Below are 17309 nucleotides of genomic sequence, written 5' to 3'. Positions count from 1 at the left end.
TCTGCGTCCTGCTCACCTTGTACCAAACCCTCCTCCTCCATCCTCTACATGTACCTCTCTTTGTTCTCCCCCTTCCTCTTATATCACTCTGCACATCTATCCCCTTAACATTCTGTATGTGTGACTCTTACTTGTCATTATTGAAGTCTATGGGGCGCTGACTCTCCTCCTTACTGTTTATTTATAATCAGAAATACATGTAGCAAATTGCTTTAAGGGCTTGAAACCCAGAATGAATATGGATCACTTCCACACACAGCTCTTATCATGTACATGTTACATGTTAGACGACTGCACAAACATGTTACCTGGAGAACAGGATGTTTCTGATCCAGTACTGGGTGTAGTCAGCGCACTTCTGTCTGTAGATTGAGACGAGGTCAGTACAGAAACTAACTGTATAGTTTACTAAGATAAGTGACTAGTTTAACGGTGGAAAATGGTTATAGATGTGTACAAGATGGTGAGAGTGAGACAGAATAACTGAAGGACTATTCCTGATGTATAAGAGCACATACAGGCTAGTGTACCTACCTATTCATCCCATTACTTATGTACATTGACAGCTCAACATCCCTTTATGTACAAATGTAGCGATTGTTAAAGGGACATCTGGCATATTAGTATTTTATTGCATGGTGCCTTTCATGCATTTCCATCCTGCCTCATGTTAACATAAAGTAACTCCCAAAATCATTACTTTCTGATTGTAGCAGCCGGGTTGGCTGCTTGGGGTCTCTTACTGCACAGTGAGAAAAAGATTCATTTTTATGATTTAGAAATAAGATTATTATTATTATCGTAGATTTGTAAGGCGCCACAGTGCTCCACAGCGCCGCACAGTAGGGAAAACAGGATGTACATAAAACAGGGACATATAATGTAGACAAAGTAAATGCAGACATGAAAACAAAGGATATGAAGGACCCTGCTCATTAGAGAGTTTACATTCAAAGTGGGAGAGGGCACAGCTGAAAGAAAAGGAGCGAGTGTGTCTCAGAGTGGAGATTGGGATAGTTGTGAGGGCGCATTAGTGTGAGTAGTGTTATTGAGGATAAGGTCACCTCTAAAGAGAGATGGGTTTTCAAAGAGCATCTAAAGATTTGAAGGCTGTGGGAAAGTCTAATTGGGCGTAGTAGGGAATTCCATAAGTGGGGAGCAGCACGGGAGAAGTCTTGTAGGTGGGAGGGAGAGGTGGTTATCAGAGATGAGACAAGGCGTAGGTCAGAGGTAGATATAAGAGGGCGGGAGGGAGAGTATTTTGATATGAGATTTGAGCTGTATGTAGGGGTAGTGTTGTTGAGGGCTTTGTAGGTAAGGGTGAGTAATTTCAAATGGATTCTGGAGGGCACAGGGAGACAGTGTAGGGATTTGCACAATGGAGCAGCAGATGTGGAGCAGTGAGAGAGGAAGATCAGTCTTGCAGTAGCATTTATGATAAAATGAAGTGTGGGTGTTGGGAATGCCAGATAACAGGAGGTTGCAGTAGTCAAAATCCACCTCTGACCTGCGCCTCGTCTCTGGTAACCACCTCTGACTCCCACCTACAAGACTTCTCCCGTGCTGCTCCCCACTTATGGCATTCCCTACAATGCTCAATCAGACTTTCCCACAGCCTTCAAATCTTTACACGCTCTCTGAAAACCCATCTCTTTTTTAAGGTGACCTTATCCCTGATAGTACTATTAGCACTAATGCACCCTCACAACTATCCCAATCTCCACTCTGATCCACACTCGCTCCTCTTGTGTCAGCTGTGCTCTCTTCCACTTAGAATGTAAGCTCTGTAATGAGCAGGGTCCTCCATACCCTTTGTTTTTATGTCTCCATTCATTTTATCTACCGTGTATGTTCTGTTTTCCCTACTGTACAGCGCTGCAGAGCACTGGGGTGCCTTACAAATCTAAAATAATAATAAAAATAATAACAATAGCAATAATAATAATGATAATGTATTCTTTTTATTTTATCCATACTGGATTACAAACGAAAAAGATTCCCAGTGGATTTCATCCTTGAAGAAATCTAAAAACCAAATACAGTGGTTATAGAGGGGTTGTAGAGAATCCTTTATTTAAACATTTTTTTAAAAAAAGTTGTGTTTGTTTTATGTACTTTTTTATATATTTTAGTATAATGTGAGGTCTCATTGTACCAGGACCACTAGAGTGGCAGAGATGCCTCACTAGGGTCCCAATTTCTTACCATTACCCCGGCACCCAGAGACCAGAGCATTATGCTAATTTTTCTTCCTGTTATAGTGCGATCTAACGCAGACTATCTAGCCTAGTGCTGGTTTTTCACCTTAGCAGTTGGACCCTTTGCTCGTTGTTCCCCTATTTTACTGGAAACCAGCTGTATTGTGCTGTTACTGGTTAGCGAAGGGGTCGGAGGGAAGGGGACGCTCAGTTTAATATTTTTTTTATTTCTTTGAAAAAATGAAAAGTCATCATTACCCAGATATCCAAATGCCTGTAAGCAGCAGCAGTGCTCCTCACAGTGACTGTAGGAGGAGGTCAGTGCTCATATTTGTGTGTATAACATTCCCTCCTAATTACCTTGTGTAGTATTGAACATCACAGTAGGTGGGGGTGGGCAGTGAGTAGTGGGCCCTGGAGAGCAGAATGTAAATATGGTTTGAATTTTTATCTCTTCAAATAATAGTAAAATAACATGTAATAGAGACTGATAAAAAAAAAATCACTTACAGATAATGGAAGCGTTATGGACACACGTTGCTTCATAGTGCCCTAAGTAACATACACAGAAAAATTATTGAGAGAGATGGGAGCTGCGTGTTGTCTCCAGTCGTCAGGTACCAGATCTGCGGCGCCGTCTGGGGTGTCTCCTGCGCATGCGCCATGCAGTCTGCTAAAATGTCTATATGTGCAATGCTGGTTCTTTACTGCATGTTTACCATAGTGCTGCACGGACGTGCAGGGATTAACTCCTTGTGTATTTATCCTGATTCCACTTATTTACTATGTACACAAACCTATATCTTGTGTTCAATAAACCAACGTTCTGGTTAAGAGACAACGTGAGGATTATCCTCCTTACTGACATCTGCTGACACCTGGTGCAATCTAATGGGAATCTGCCAATAAATATCAGTCTGCACCCGTGTGACCAGAGCAGAGAGATCATTATCATCTTATATCAATAACCAGAACACTGACAGTGATGGTTTATTAACTCCTTCCTGTGTGCGGCCTTTAACCAATGTTTATGGAGGATTTTGTGTAATGGTAGAAGTTGCTTTTGCCCAATGGGAGACGTTGGATGATGTAATATATGGAGCATGTGACCAATGCACCTAATCCTCCAGATAATTGTAAAAAAGAGATCTCTACTGTTGGTAAAGATGTAAAGCGGAGGAGAGGGGGACGGTTTAGCAGCATTTCATGCTGTATGGAGGAGTCATTTTTGCTTCACTAAAACATCTCACCTTGCACCAGCTCAGCGCTGGAGGAGATTGGCTCTCGCTCTACACCGTTAATGTCACTCATCTTACCCCTTCTGTTTACATTTCAGTAGAAAAGATTCAAACACACAAAAGCGTCACATGTAATAGAGACAGTCCTGGGGATAAATGTATCAAACCTTCTAAACAGGAAAAGTGGAGGTGTTGTCCATAGCAACTAGTCAGATTATAGGTAACATATTCTAGACTGTACTAGATTAGTGATACCTAGAATCTGATTGGTTGCTATGGGCAACATCTCCACTTTTCATGTTTAGAAGGTTTGATACATTTACTCTTTGATGTCTCATGAGCTATATGAATAAAGCTACACTGAGCAGTGTTTTAAGAGAAAAACATAAATGTTTATTTAATGAAGGGGATGATACAACAGTCCTAAGGGAGGTCATGTGACATTTACACCCGGTCGTACATTTAGGATGCAGCAGTGTCTCCCAAGAACAATAAATAGACGCACACTGTGGTGTCCACTGGCAAAGGCTCGTGGGTGCTAATCAAAAGCCTTGTGTACTGTACATCCAGCGCACGTAGAACATGGGATTATCTGCTACACAAAGTAATGAGGAGGAGAATGTCAGGGTGATTATTTAAAATGTAATTGTAGAAAACAATAAGATATAGGGAACATTGTTAGGCCCCAGCATTCTGTATATGTGTACACTGAATCATTGTTATTAGCATGTTGTATAGTTGCTGATTTTAGAGTTTTCTTATTATTTTAGTACTTTTTAAATCACATCCATTTAAAATTATTCACAGGTTACTGATGTCATCCATTTAGTCTGCAATTTAATATAATTTCTTATCCCCTCTGCATAATAAATGCTGTGTACTTACATTTCGCACCCAGGTAGATGGTGGAGATGAGCAGAGTAAATGCGATCACGGTGGGGACCAGTAAGACAATCGATCTCCTGCCTGGAACAGTATAAAATACAGTTATATCACATGCAGAGGATGTGACTCTTCTGTAGAACGTGGAAAGTTCATAGATACTGGGAATGTTCACTGACCCCCGTGTTTTTGTCTTGGTTTTATTTTTGGATCTGTATTATTTTACAAAAATTGCTAAAATCACATTATGTGGCATTTTTTCCCCTACATTATTATTAACCTCAATAACATTAATTTTCAGTCATTTCCAATTTTGACCACCTCACAGCTGACAATATTATTTTCATCCAGTTTTGGCGAAAGACTGCAGCGAGCTGCCTGGATACTAAGTGACAGAGCAACGGCACAAACACACGTCAGTTTAAAGCACATCTATCATTATCATCATCATCACTTATTTATATAGCGCCAGCAGATTCCGTAGCGCTTTACAATTGGGAACAAACAGTAATAAAACAATACTGGGTAATACATACAGACAGAGAGGTAAGAGAACCCTGCTCGCAAGCTTACAATCTATGGGACGATAGTTTGATACACACGGGTAAATGCTACATCATATTGAATATTTGTCCAGCTGGAATGCAAAGGGAAAAGTATTTAGTGGGCTGTTTGCTCAGTCACACATCAATGTTGGAAAGAGGATAGTTGTCTTGTATAGCTGTGTAGAGGGTGGTTATAGGGTAACCAAGGGAGATTAAGAGGGAATTTTATAAGCTTGTCTGAAGAGTTGGGTTTTCAGAGAACGCTTGAAGGTTTGAGGACTACAGGAAAGTCTTACTGTGTGAGGGAGGGAATTCCACAAAGTGGGTGCAGCACGAAAAAAGTCCTGTAACCGGGAATGGGAGGATGTGATGAGAGTGGAAGAGAGACGCAGATCTTGTGCAGAACGGAGGTGTCGAGATGGGAGATATTTTAAGTGAGGAGATGTATGTCGGTGCAGTATGTTAGTAGAAGAACTTTATATTGGATTGGTTGAAAAACAGGTAACCAATGTAGAGACATACAGAGTGGCTCAGCAGTGGTAAAATGATTTGCTGGGAAAATCAATCTAGTCGCTGCATGCAAAATTGATTGTAGAGGCTCGAGTCTGTTTTTGGGAAGACCAGTAAGGAGGGAATTACAACAGTCAATGCGGGAGATGATGAGTGCATGAATTAAAGTTTTTGCAGTGTCTTGTGTGAGATATGTGTGTATTCTGGAAATAATTTTTTGATGTAGGCAGCATGATGTAAATATAAAGTTCATGTAGAGGATGAGGATGCTGAGAAGGAATTGAGCTGATTGCTAATCGAGGGAGATGATACCATTTCAAGTCTGATCTTATTAATCTTGTCCTTGAAATAGGAAGCAAGATCCTGGGCACTGGCAGTCGGAGGTATTAAAGTAATTCTATTGTTTTCAAATAAGCATTGCATAGGCGATTATATTGTGTTTCTAACGCACAAAGTGATTTATTTTAGCAGATGTAAATAGTCAACAATTCAATACATTATTATATTATGATACAGTACAGCCAATACCAAAGTTACATACATACCGCGCTCTTATCGCATGCGCTCGCTGCGCTAACCACGGGCACCCCTGGACAGTGATTCATCTTTGAATACTGTGATCAGTGAAGACTGAGGCTGGTGGGGGTGCAGCTATGATATATATGCAGTCAGTGTTATAGAGTGAACAATAGAGATGACGTAGCTTGCTTCTATAGGTCCAGACAAGGGTGGTTCCAGGGTAAACAGGTCATAGGCTGATTCAATCTAAGGAATCCAAAGGTGGGGGTCGTCTCTCCAGGGGATGTGCTCCAGTTACAATGAATTCATTAGCATTTCACATTCTGATATCACTCTGGCTATTTATTCCCTAAAATCAATAACTAGAGTATGCAATATGCGATCTCTTCGGCGATGGAACCGGACAGCTGCTGATGAATAGATGATTAGTATTATATCAGACATGAAACATTTCCCATAACCTGAACCTTAGATAACACTGAAGTGTACATATAATCATAATATATAAACTAATAATAAACCAAATACTGTCTGCTTATAAATTACTGTGTAATGGATCCAATATGAATATGAATTATAAAAATAACTAAATGTTGTAATGCGAGTGTGTGCGTGCGTATTTTACCGTGCGATCGCACCACGCCACGTGTTATGTGGCGTACGGATCTTTGTTACATGGCGTACGGATCGCAATTGCACGGCAAAACAATATTAACCAATATACTTTCGTTCATCCAATTATACGACTTCGACAGAGGATTTGGGGTGGGAGGATTGAGAAGAGATGTATTAAATGTGCTAAAAAGGCGTTTGGGGTTAGAAGCCTGAGCATAGATGAGAGATTGGAAGTATGTTTGTTTAGTAGTGTCCAGAGCATTTCTGTAGGAGTGGTAGATAGCGGTATGTGTGATGAAATCATTAAAGGTGCAAGATTTACACCAGTGACGTTCAGCTTTACGAGAAAGTTTTTGTAGATTTCTTGCTACGTTAGTATGACAACAAAGTATACGTGGAGTATGAAGAGTCGCTGGAGCCACTTGATCAAGGACAGTTGCTAGGGTATGGTGAAAATGATCATCTGCAATATCAGCGGAGGAGAATGTAGAAATTGGGGAGAGAAGGTGTTGGAGTGAGGTGGAAAACTCTTTTAAATCAATAGCGTTGATATTCCTGTGGGTATGAGGAGGCTTGGAAGAGTTTGACACCAGGAAGGTTAAAGAACTGGGAGTGAGCGAGTAACTAATAAGATGATGATCCGAGAGGGGGAAGGGTGTGTTAAGGAAATTAAAAACTGAGCATAGTCTAGAGAAAACAAGATTAAGACAGTGGCCATCCTGATGAGTAGCGGATTCAATCCACTGGGAGAGGTCAAGTGAGGAGGTTAGAGAGAGTAGTTTGGAAGCAGCATTGGAACGTGGATTAGAAATAGGGATGTTGATATCACCCATGATGATGGTGGGGATATCAGTAGATAAGAAGTGAGGGAGCCATGCAGAGAAGTGTTCAAGAAATTGTTGGTGTGGACCAGGGGGGCGATAGATGACAGCAACACGCATAGAGAATGGGTTAAAAATCCTAACAGCATGTACTTCAAAAGATGGGAAAGTGAACGATGGGACATTTGGTAGAACTGTGAATGTGCACTGTGGGGAGAGAAGTAGTCCAACCCCACCTCCCTCACATCTAGGAAACATTGCCACACAGCAGTGGCATAAAAGGAAAGTGGTACAAGCTGGAATTGTACTTGGGCCCTCCCACCTACTCTTATGTTGGATTGACATAATATGATTGATGGGCAGCAGACTAGACAAGGTTATAAAGTCGACAATATAATGACATAGACAGTATTATTAGGAGAACAATTGAAATGTAGACAGTATTTGTTATGTTGACAATTCAAATGTAGACGGTAGTATCCCTAAATCTAATCCTGTCCCTGTCTCTAGACCTGTCCTTAACCATATCCCTAGCTCTATAATAATACTGTCCACATTTAAATAGTCTACCTAATCATACTGCACACCATATGAATTGGTGACTCAATATTACTTCTGACACATGAAGTGTAAAACAGTGCAAGATGGAATGGTCCTTGGGACCACCCACCCACCCACCCATATGTTAAAAAGGACATGTACAGTTTAACAAACCAAGCACTTCAGTGACAAGGACTACCAGTTTTGTGGCTGAAGTGCTTGGTTTGTATGGGCCCACACAAAACAAGCTATCAATGGGCTTACGGCAGCTAAGCTGACACTGCTGTCAATGAACTCTACAGTGGCAAGTCATATATCACTGGAAGCAGTTCTTGCCAGTGATAAAACCAAAAAATCCACCTCTTTTGTGTGGAATTATTTTTAACCAAATCCTGACAACAGGTGTCTAGTCATTTGTAGTGTTTGTAAAGCCAGAGTCAGTAGAGGTAGGGACCTTAACCATCTAGGAAGCACATCCATGTTACGATATTTGAAGTGAGTTCATGGCAAGCTTTTGGGAAAATCAGAAACTTATGCTAAGAAAATAACAACAAGCAGTCCAGCATCAGCTACCTCCCTTCTCTCAGCTAGATCCCAGCACCTGCAATCTACACCGCCAACACCTTCATCATCAATATCCTAACTAGCAATCTGAGTTAGTCCTGCATCCAAGTTGCTAAGGTGAGATGACTTCTCCCATATCCAGGATTACTCAGAAGAATCCTTGAGCCCACTGCTCCTGCTGCTCCTGCTTCTGGGGGTGGATCTTCATCCAAGAAGCAGATCAAGAAGATTACTAGTAGTTTGAAAGAACAATTGACTGTTAAACAATCCTTTGCAAGAGAAAGCAAGTATGACAGCTGTCACCCAGTCGAACAGCGTATCACAGACGCCATGGCGACTATACTATATTAGATCTGCGTCTAATATCCACCATTAGTGCAGCAGGTTTTAGACAGTTAATAGAGGTCCTGTGTCCCCATTTCCAAAATGCTATCTTGACACCATTTTACTAGACAAGCAATACCTTATCTATACCAAGAGGTTACAAACAAATTCATTATTGGGCTACAAAATACCATTCTACTCACTGTACACTTAACTACAGATATGTGGACAAGCAGAACTAGGCAAACTAAAGATTATATGACTGTGAAGGCCCACTGGGTTGGTGATTCGCCTTCAGCAGCAGAAACAGCAGCAGCATCTAATAAACAATGCCAGATATTTCACAGGCTGACTACTCTGTGTATTACTGGCTTCACTAGGAGGCATACCAGTCACAACTTGTTATAAAAACTGAGGGATTTCATTGCAACATGGCTTATCCTGCTTGGACTCTCCTCAGGATATGTGATTTCTGATAACACCACCAATATTGTGAGAGCATTACAGCGGACTGTATTCCATCACATTCCCTGTTTTGCTCACAAAATAAACTTGGTGATACAGAACTTTTTAAAAAATGACAGGGACTTGCAGGAGATACTGTTTGTTTCTTGGGACATTTCGGCATTCAGAAACAGTATGTTGGAGATTGCAGCAGCTGCAAGAAGAATAAAATTTGCCCTGCCACCAACTGAAGCAAGAGGTGGTAACAAGGTGGAGGTCCACCATTTATACACTTCAGAGGATGGAGGAACAGCGAAACGCCATTCACGCTTTCTCAACAAGCCATGACAGTGGGAAAGGATGGGGAATGTATTTTAGTCCAATACAGTGGAGAATGCTTTCAGTGTTTTGCAGGGTCCTGAAACTATTTTAAGTAGTCACTTGTGAAGTGAGTTCAGACAGTGCTATATTGAGTCCAGTGATTCCCCTAATTAGATTTTTGGAAAAGCAGCTTGAGAAATTAAAGGAGGAGATGAAGAAAAGCAATTCTGCAAAGTACATCGGACTTCTAGACCACATATTTTATTCGCTTCACCAGGTTCCAAGAGTTATCAACATCTTGAAATCGGATCACTACATTTTGCAACTGTGCTTGATCTTAGGTTTAAGAGCTATGTCTTCTCTTTCTTTTTCAACTGACCCAGATCTCAAGATGCAATGAGCTCCTGGTCAGCAAGCTGACAGCTCCAGTGGTACAGACCCAGTGGTGATGCAGATGAGTCAGCACAACAATTTGATATCTGGTCTGGTCTAAAAGAATTACCCAAAATTTATGGCACCTCTGCCGTAACTCCACCTGATCCTACTATCAACGTCCAAAAAATGGTGGAGGATTAGTTTAATGGCAGCATAGAAATAGACACATCAGACAGTCTCTTTACATACTGGGAGGAAAAAAAAGACAATTTGGAGACCCATGTACAAACTCGCCTTGCAATACCTAAGCTGCCCACCCTCCAGTGTGTACTCAAATTGAGCATTCAGCACAGCCGGGAACCTTACTGAGGGAGATCAGATAAGCAGCAACATCAAAGAGGAACATGTCATAGGCAGCCCGGTCTGCATCAGAAAAGTGTTTGACAATGACGTCCAGGAGGTAGTCACACAGCAGATTGATTGCAGGTACAGTCAGTTTCAGCTTGTGAGTAAGGTCCTTGTCAGCTATCCGTGTAGTAGTCTAATTCCTAAAAGGATGATGTTCATCAAAATGAACTACAAATTCCACCAGGAAGGCCTTTACCAGTAATTACATCAAAGTACACAGACTTCTGTAATAGTGGATTACAGAGGGAATAAATTATTATTGTGTGAGGATGATGTACACACTGATGAGGGTGAGGCTGAGGATGATGTATACACTGATGAGGGTGAGGATGATGTACACACTGATGAGGGTGAGGCTGAGGATGATGTATACACTGATGAGGGTGAGGATGATGTACACACTGATGAGGGTGAGGATGATGTACACACTGATGAGGGTGAGGATGATGTAGACATTGATGAGGGTGAGGATGATGTACACACTGATGAGGGTGAGGCTGAGGATGATGTACACACTGATGAGGGTGAGGCTGAGGATGATGTACACACTGATGAGGCTGAGGATGATGACAGTGTAGATTGCAGCTGCTGGGATCTAGCTGAGAGGAGGGAGCTAGCTGATGCTGGTATGCTTATTGTTATTTTGTGTAGAATCAGAATGGCATGTTGGCAATTTTATGTTTTTCTACAGTAAACTTTCCCTTTATTAGTTGTTTTTTTCTTTACCAATGAAAGATCTTGTATTTTGGATTTCAGTTTCCATGACTTAAACCCACTATGTCCATGAGCATAGGCTTTAGTAGAAGGAATAGTATCATCATGACTGGTGCCAGCAGCTTGTTGGTGCTCCTGCTCTTCTGTTGACTGATCATGATCCATATCGATGAACATTCACACAATATGTTCAAAAATGTAAAAAAAAATTTAACGCACCACGAGTCAGTGATTTATGTGTTGTGTTGCAGAATAATGTGTCTGAGCAATGGCACTGGAGACTGGAGAGTGACAAGAATGATGCTACCCCTCCTGTGTGTGCAATATTGCCGGATCTCCTGGGGAGGGAGGTACTTATGGAATCCAAAACCCCAGAGATCTGACAACAGGATGATGACATTTTGCCTCGATGTCAAATCTGAGGAAGCGGGAGAGTACCGAGCTGCCTCGGCTCGTTACTCGGATTTGCTATGTTTGGGGGGCTCGGTTTTTAGAAAACCGAGCCTGTGCATTTCTAACAGAATCATAGAAATATAGACACTGAAAACGGGTCAAAATATAGAATTAAAACTCTTTTACATTTTGTTTCTGAACAAAATAAAATGTAATTTTTAAAGCGAGGATATGGTTACATTTTCTACAAAGAGTGAATAATTAAGATGTCATCGATTACATAATATCAAATGGTGCAAGACACGTATCAGTCTGTGGTCACACTCATCAGCACTGTGGTCACAGATGGAAATAAGCACAGTAGTGACTGTGGGTACACACAGAGGGGCCTCATTTAGAGGTGAACATTACCATGCAGCCAAACGTAGATAATAAAACTGCATCTGAACATATTGTTTTTAACTTTATATTTTGAATTTTAAGCATCTTAAGATACATGGACCTTCAAATCCAGGGTATATAGATATGTCTGTACCACTGTCAACATTATCAACTTGATGAATCCTTAAAATAAATAAATAAATAAAACAGTGCCCCCCTTCTTCAAAATGAATAAGAAGTGCTATAACCTGGGACATGTTACCACTAAACAGGGGGATTACCAGCACGGGGTCCTCCTGACATAGTTTAAAAACAGTCCCAGCCAATTCAGCTCCCTACTTCTACCATCAATATCTCTGTGCTTCCTTTATCTTCTCTGTCCATCTGCACTTTCTACCTTTATCCCTCACAGTCCTTGACCTTCTCACCTACTTCAAATACAAAATTACAACACCTCATGCCAAATCTCGCTCCCCATCCACCTTCTCCAACACTCCTCAAGCCACCCTCAGACTATTCTCCCCCATAAATGAGGGCTCTGCCCTCTTCCTATCATCGTAAACAACAACATCCCTGATTACTGCAACCTCTTCATATCTGACATCCTTCTCACACATCTCTCCCTGCTTCTATCCATCCTAAATGCCACATCAACACTGATCTACCAGTCTCACCACTCCACACCCACCACACCGCTCTGCAAATCCCTACACTGGCTTCCTACTTCTTCCAGAAGTCCAGTCAGATTACTCACGCTCACTTACAAAGCCCTCAACTCCTTCATACATCTCAAGCTTCACCTTAAACACTCTCCTGAGGATATACTAAAGGTAAAGTAAGAGATACAATTATTTTCTTTTTGCAATTTTGTAGTTTACCACAACAACATATTGCCGAATGCTTAAACAAAGAATTTGCGAGCACCTGACACAATACACTCTACACAGATACCAATAAACTGTATAAACATGTTAAAGTGCCTTCCATGTTCTGGAATATATTTATAAAACAAAAACCCTCCACACTTAAGGAAATGTGATATATTATTGTTTCATATAAAAATAGATAACAATTGATCAGTTATTAAGGGCGCTCTCTCTGTAGTATAAGTAATAAACATGCAAACAAAAGACAAGAGAGAAATACTACTTATGTGAGTCTCTCCGTGATTGACAAGTGGGTATAGAGGGAAGGAAATCTCAAGAAGAAATGGTTCTGGCATCCAATGGGGGATGAAAAATACACTCACACTAGAATAAAAAATAACTTTTATTGTTCATATGAAAATAAATGATTAAAAGTGAAATATAAATAAGTGACACCTGTAGGGAAAGTGAGATCTAATGTGTAGTTGCTGTGATAATTCTTAGGGCTAGATTTACCAAGAATCCAGTTTGATGGCGGTTGGAAACCGCCATCCATCGCTGGCGGTTTAGTGGTCCAAACCACCGCAAACCTCCGCAATGACTTCAATTTAAAATTACTGGTGATGTTTGGCAGATTGAAAAAGCTAAACCCCCAGCGGTTTGGATGAAAACGCCACCAAAAGACAGGACAGGACAGTTTTATTACCTGCTTCAGGATAGCTGCTGTTTGAACTATTTTGCCATTCAGAACATAAGAGAAGCTCCACTGACATTTAAATTAGGTTGGCAATCATTATTTATTGATAAAGGGGCAAAATTAATTAAATAAAAACTTATAAGGGGAAAAAATGTCATTATATTAAGGGGATAAAATCATTTAAATTATTATATTATTTGGACAATATGTAATGACAAGTTGTGCAATATAAAATATTATATCCACCAGTAACAATCAGTTAATAATATTATATATTCACATTACCCACATAATATAATAATAGTGTCCCTTTAAAAAAATATATAAAAAAAAAAAAATCCCCATAAGATAATATTAAATTCATTTTGTCCCTTTATCAATAAATAATGATTTTCCAGATATTTTAAATGTCAATGGTGCTTTCTCTTGTGTTCTGAATGGCAAAATAGATCAGGCAGCAGCAGTCTGAGCTATCTCGCCACTCACAAGCACCTCTTTTATTTTGGCCGTTTGGACGGCTGTTTTGCGGCGTTTTTGAAAACCCCCAACTTAGTGTATCCGGCTGTTTGTATGGTCATCATTGTTAAAATCGGGATAACGGTTTGTAAAGTGGTGGTTTTGAAAATGTCATTTCTGGCCGTTTTGACGGCGGTTTGGGCTTTAATAAATCCGACGGTTTCAAAACAGCCGGTAAAATAACTGAAAAGCGGCGGTTTGAGTAAAACGCTCTTTCGTAAAACTAGCCCTGAGTATGTAATATGGTCGTTATCTACACAGTTATTTAGTCACATTTATTGTTCTCCTCAAAAATTGGCTCCAAATATTAGCCCATCACAGGGTTTATTAAGATAAAAGGACCACACAGATGTCATTCAGCTCTATCACATGTTAGCTGTGAGCTACAATAGCAAGTAATTGTCTCCCGGCATTTACCATTGTTTAATAACAGACATCATGTATCAGCTTATTTAAGTAACTTCTGCCAATAATTGTTACTAGATAAAGATTGCAGACACCTGTCTACACTAGTAACAATTTATATAACATTATAGAAAGAATACTACGTGCTGTAATAATAAATAGCAGACTCCTATCCCTTATATATGTAACATATAGACCTATGTCTGATTGCTCAATACTTGTATGAATACTGCTGATGCTCTATTTATGTTTAAGTGTAATACCTATAATATTGTACACCTAGATGTATAAATATATAGTACCAGATGCAGGGAGGAAAATTCCTCTAAAAGTTATTTATACAGACCATTCTTAAAGCACTGTTATATAGCAGCAGCGTATGTGACGAAGCCTTAATTGACCCCAATAAGTAAATTGTTGTGGTAATCAATGGCACACGCCACTTAAACAACAGATAACATTATCTTGTAACACAGAAGTTATTTACTAATGAATAAGATGTTAGTAACGTGACAAGGAGATGTTTTTATTGAGCTGCTACAATCATCATCAGCAGCTATTTATATAGCGCTACTAATTCAGTACAGAGAACACACTCACATTAGTCCCTACAGGTATTATTATTATCATTTATTTGTTAGGCGCCACAAGGTTTCCGTGGCGCCGTACACCATAGAAACAGTAGACTATACAGGGTGAAACAGTACAGAACAATAAACACAAAGTACAAGTACTTCAGAAACTCCCGGGCAGACATATGGAGTAAAGACGGAGCAGAAGAATAGGTATGGAGACAGGAGGGGAGAGGGGCAGACAAGGTGTGAGGTAGTGCCTCACACCTTGTCTGCTCAGCTCCTCCCATTAGAAGGAGACCTCAGATGACAAGCTCCCCCGCTCCATCAGAACTTCCCCTAATCTGTCCTCTTTCAAACGAACATTAAAAACCCACCTTTTCCTTAAAGCCTTCCAGTCTCATGCCTAAACTCCCACCGGTCGGCTACCTCTCTTTCTCATCCCTTCTTCCCTTCTCCCCTTTCCTCCCGTCTCTCTGTCTCATCCATGTGTCTGTCTGTCTTCCCCTCCCTTTAGATTGTTCGCTCCTTTGAGCAGGGCTCTCCTACCTCCTATTTCCATCACTTTAGCTGCGCTCTCCAGCTACTCAGTTCACCTCCTCTCGGTCCCTCTGCCCTCTGTCTCCTCTCGCTTCTCTCCGCTCCCCTCAGTGACTCTCAACCTGTCATCCGTGCCCACCCTCTTGGGCCATAGTTAGCTGCCTATACTCACTTTTCCCCTCCCTCTCTCTCTTTCATGCTGTGCCTGAGCCCCCAGAGTTATAGTGCTTACTGTTACTTGTACTGTGCTGTTTCACCTTGTACTGTGCCATTGTTTGTCCCTGTACGGTGCTACGGATACTTTGTGGCGCCCTATAAATAAAAATGAATAATAATAATAATAATAATAATAATGACATTCATGACGCACTGATACATACTCGTACCTGCATATTGTACATACTTTTCCCTTCTTCCAGCATTTACACCATCTGTGCTTTCCTGGGTAATAGCAGATTTTGTCTCCTTCTTTGATGGTTTTTGGAATTTCTTGACAGCTGAGTATGTGGAGGTCTTATCTTCACTCTGCGGAGTCACTGAAACAGCAGCACAGTGGGTGTCAGTAGAACCACAAGTCCTATCACATGACTTTGATATCGTCCCAAACAAGGCCAAGCTCTACCCTTTCCTTAATTACTTGCCCCACTTTCTTGTTTCTTGCCTGCTTACACCTACATTACTCCACAGTCTATACAAGCTGGAATTACCCTCACTCCTGCTTATCACCTTCTTGGGCCTCGTTCTCACCTCCTTCCCCAGGCTGCTGGCAACATCTCCCCAACAATAACAGAGTTCACCGGCATACTTGGATGACATAACCATTGTCAGCCAGACCTGGCGTAAGTATGTACTTATATCCCAGGGGAAGGTGGATCAGATACAGTGTGTGACAGAGGAGAGGTGGGAGAGTCTGATAATGTGATGGGGCTTCAAGCTGTACATTGTAATTATGTGATATAATAATATACTGCACCTTCCAGCAGCCTGTACATTGTAACTATGTGGCATAATAATAGTCCCCACCTTCCAGCAACCTGTACATTATAATTATGTGACATAATAACAAACTCCACCTTTCTGTTTCTTGTCATTGGATTTTCCTTTCTTCTTTCCTGGTGTTTTGCTAACAGCCGCATATGTAACTGTGACGTCCTCACTCTGCGGAGAGACTGGAATAACAGAGCAGAGGTGAGTGACAGCTGTACTGACAAATAATATACCTAGATATCAGACAGGAGATTATTACTCTGACATTGTGGGCCGGATACATGAAAGTGGTGTAATAATATCCTCACTAACTGTCTCTCTCTCTCACTCTCTCTCTCTCCCTTTTCACTCTCTTTCTCTATCTCTCTTTGTCTCTTTCTCTGCTCCCAGCTGTCTTTCTGTGTCTCTCTTGTAACTATTAGAATGTATTTATAAATAATACAAGTAATACTAAACCCATCATATATAATTAGAGACATCAGGACCCCACTATCTGCCGGATGTGACCATCGCTCTGCTGTCTATATCTATATCAGGAAACAGGGACAACAAGTTCTCCCAGAACAGGGAATGACCCGACTTTGTTTCTCCAGGTTTGTATAGTTCCTGGCACTGTCTATATCTGTCCCTTGTGTGGCAGAAATACTGTCAAGTAGACGATTTTATTAAATTGTTACATTAGTATAAATGCTAAACGTGTCTTATGGACAATATGCTGAGAGGTCCCTCTGTAAAAAAACAAAAATGGATAAAAAAAATTACATATTAGGATTTTTAGGTAAAGTGGGATTCGTATAGTTTAGTGCTTTATTTTTAGTTCGATATTTATTTGCAAAATATATAAATTCCTGGAAAATAATATGCCCAGGAAGTGGGTAACGCTGCCACGTGTGGTATCAATGTGCAGAACTGGGGAGAGAGATGGGGGCAACTT

At 40.7% G+C, this 17309-nt stretch overlaps 1 long non-coding RNA gene across 1 annotated transcript; it reads right to left on the bottom strand.

Annotated features, from left to right (window-relative positions):
* Positions 1-319: 319 nt before the first annotated feature.
* LOC142110342 (uncharacterized) lies at positions 320-16553 on the bottom strand. Its single transcript, XR_012680516.1, has 4 exons — positions 16462-16553; positions 15775-15924; positions 4322-4402; positions 320-362 (listed from the first exon to the last, which is right to left on the bottom strand). It is a non-coding gene; the product is annotated as an uncharacterized LOC142110342 (long non-coding RNA).
* Positions 16554-17309: the final 756 nt, after the last annotated feature.

The sequence above is a fragment of the Mixophyes fleayi genome, chromosome 1 (genome assembly GCF_038048845.1).
Source record: "Mixophyes fleayi isolate aMixFle1 chromosome 1, aMixFle1.hap1, whole genome shotgun sequence".
NCBI lineage: Eukaryota > Metazoa > Chordata > Amphibia > Anura > Limnodynastidae > Mixophyes > Mixophyes fleayi.
Note: the sequence above shows the minus strand (reverse complement) of the source record. Positions and strands in the feature narration are given on the sequence as shown.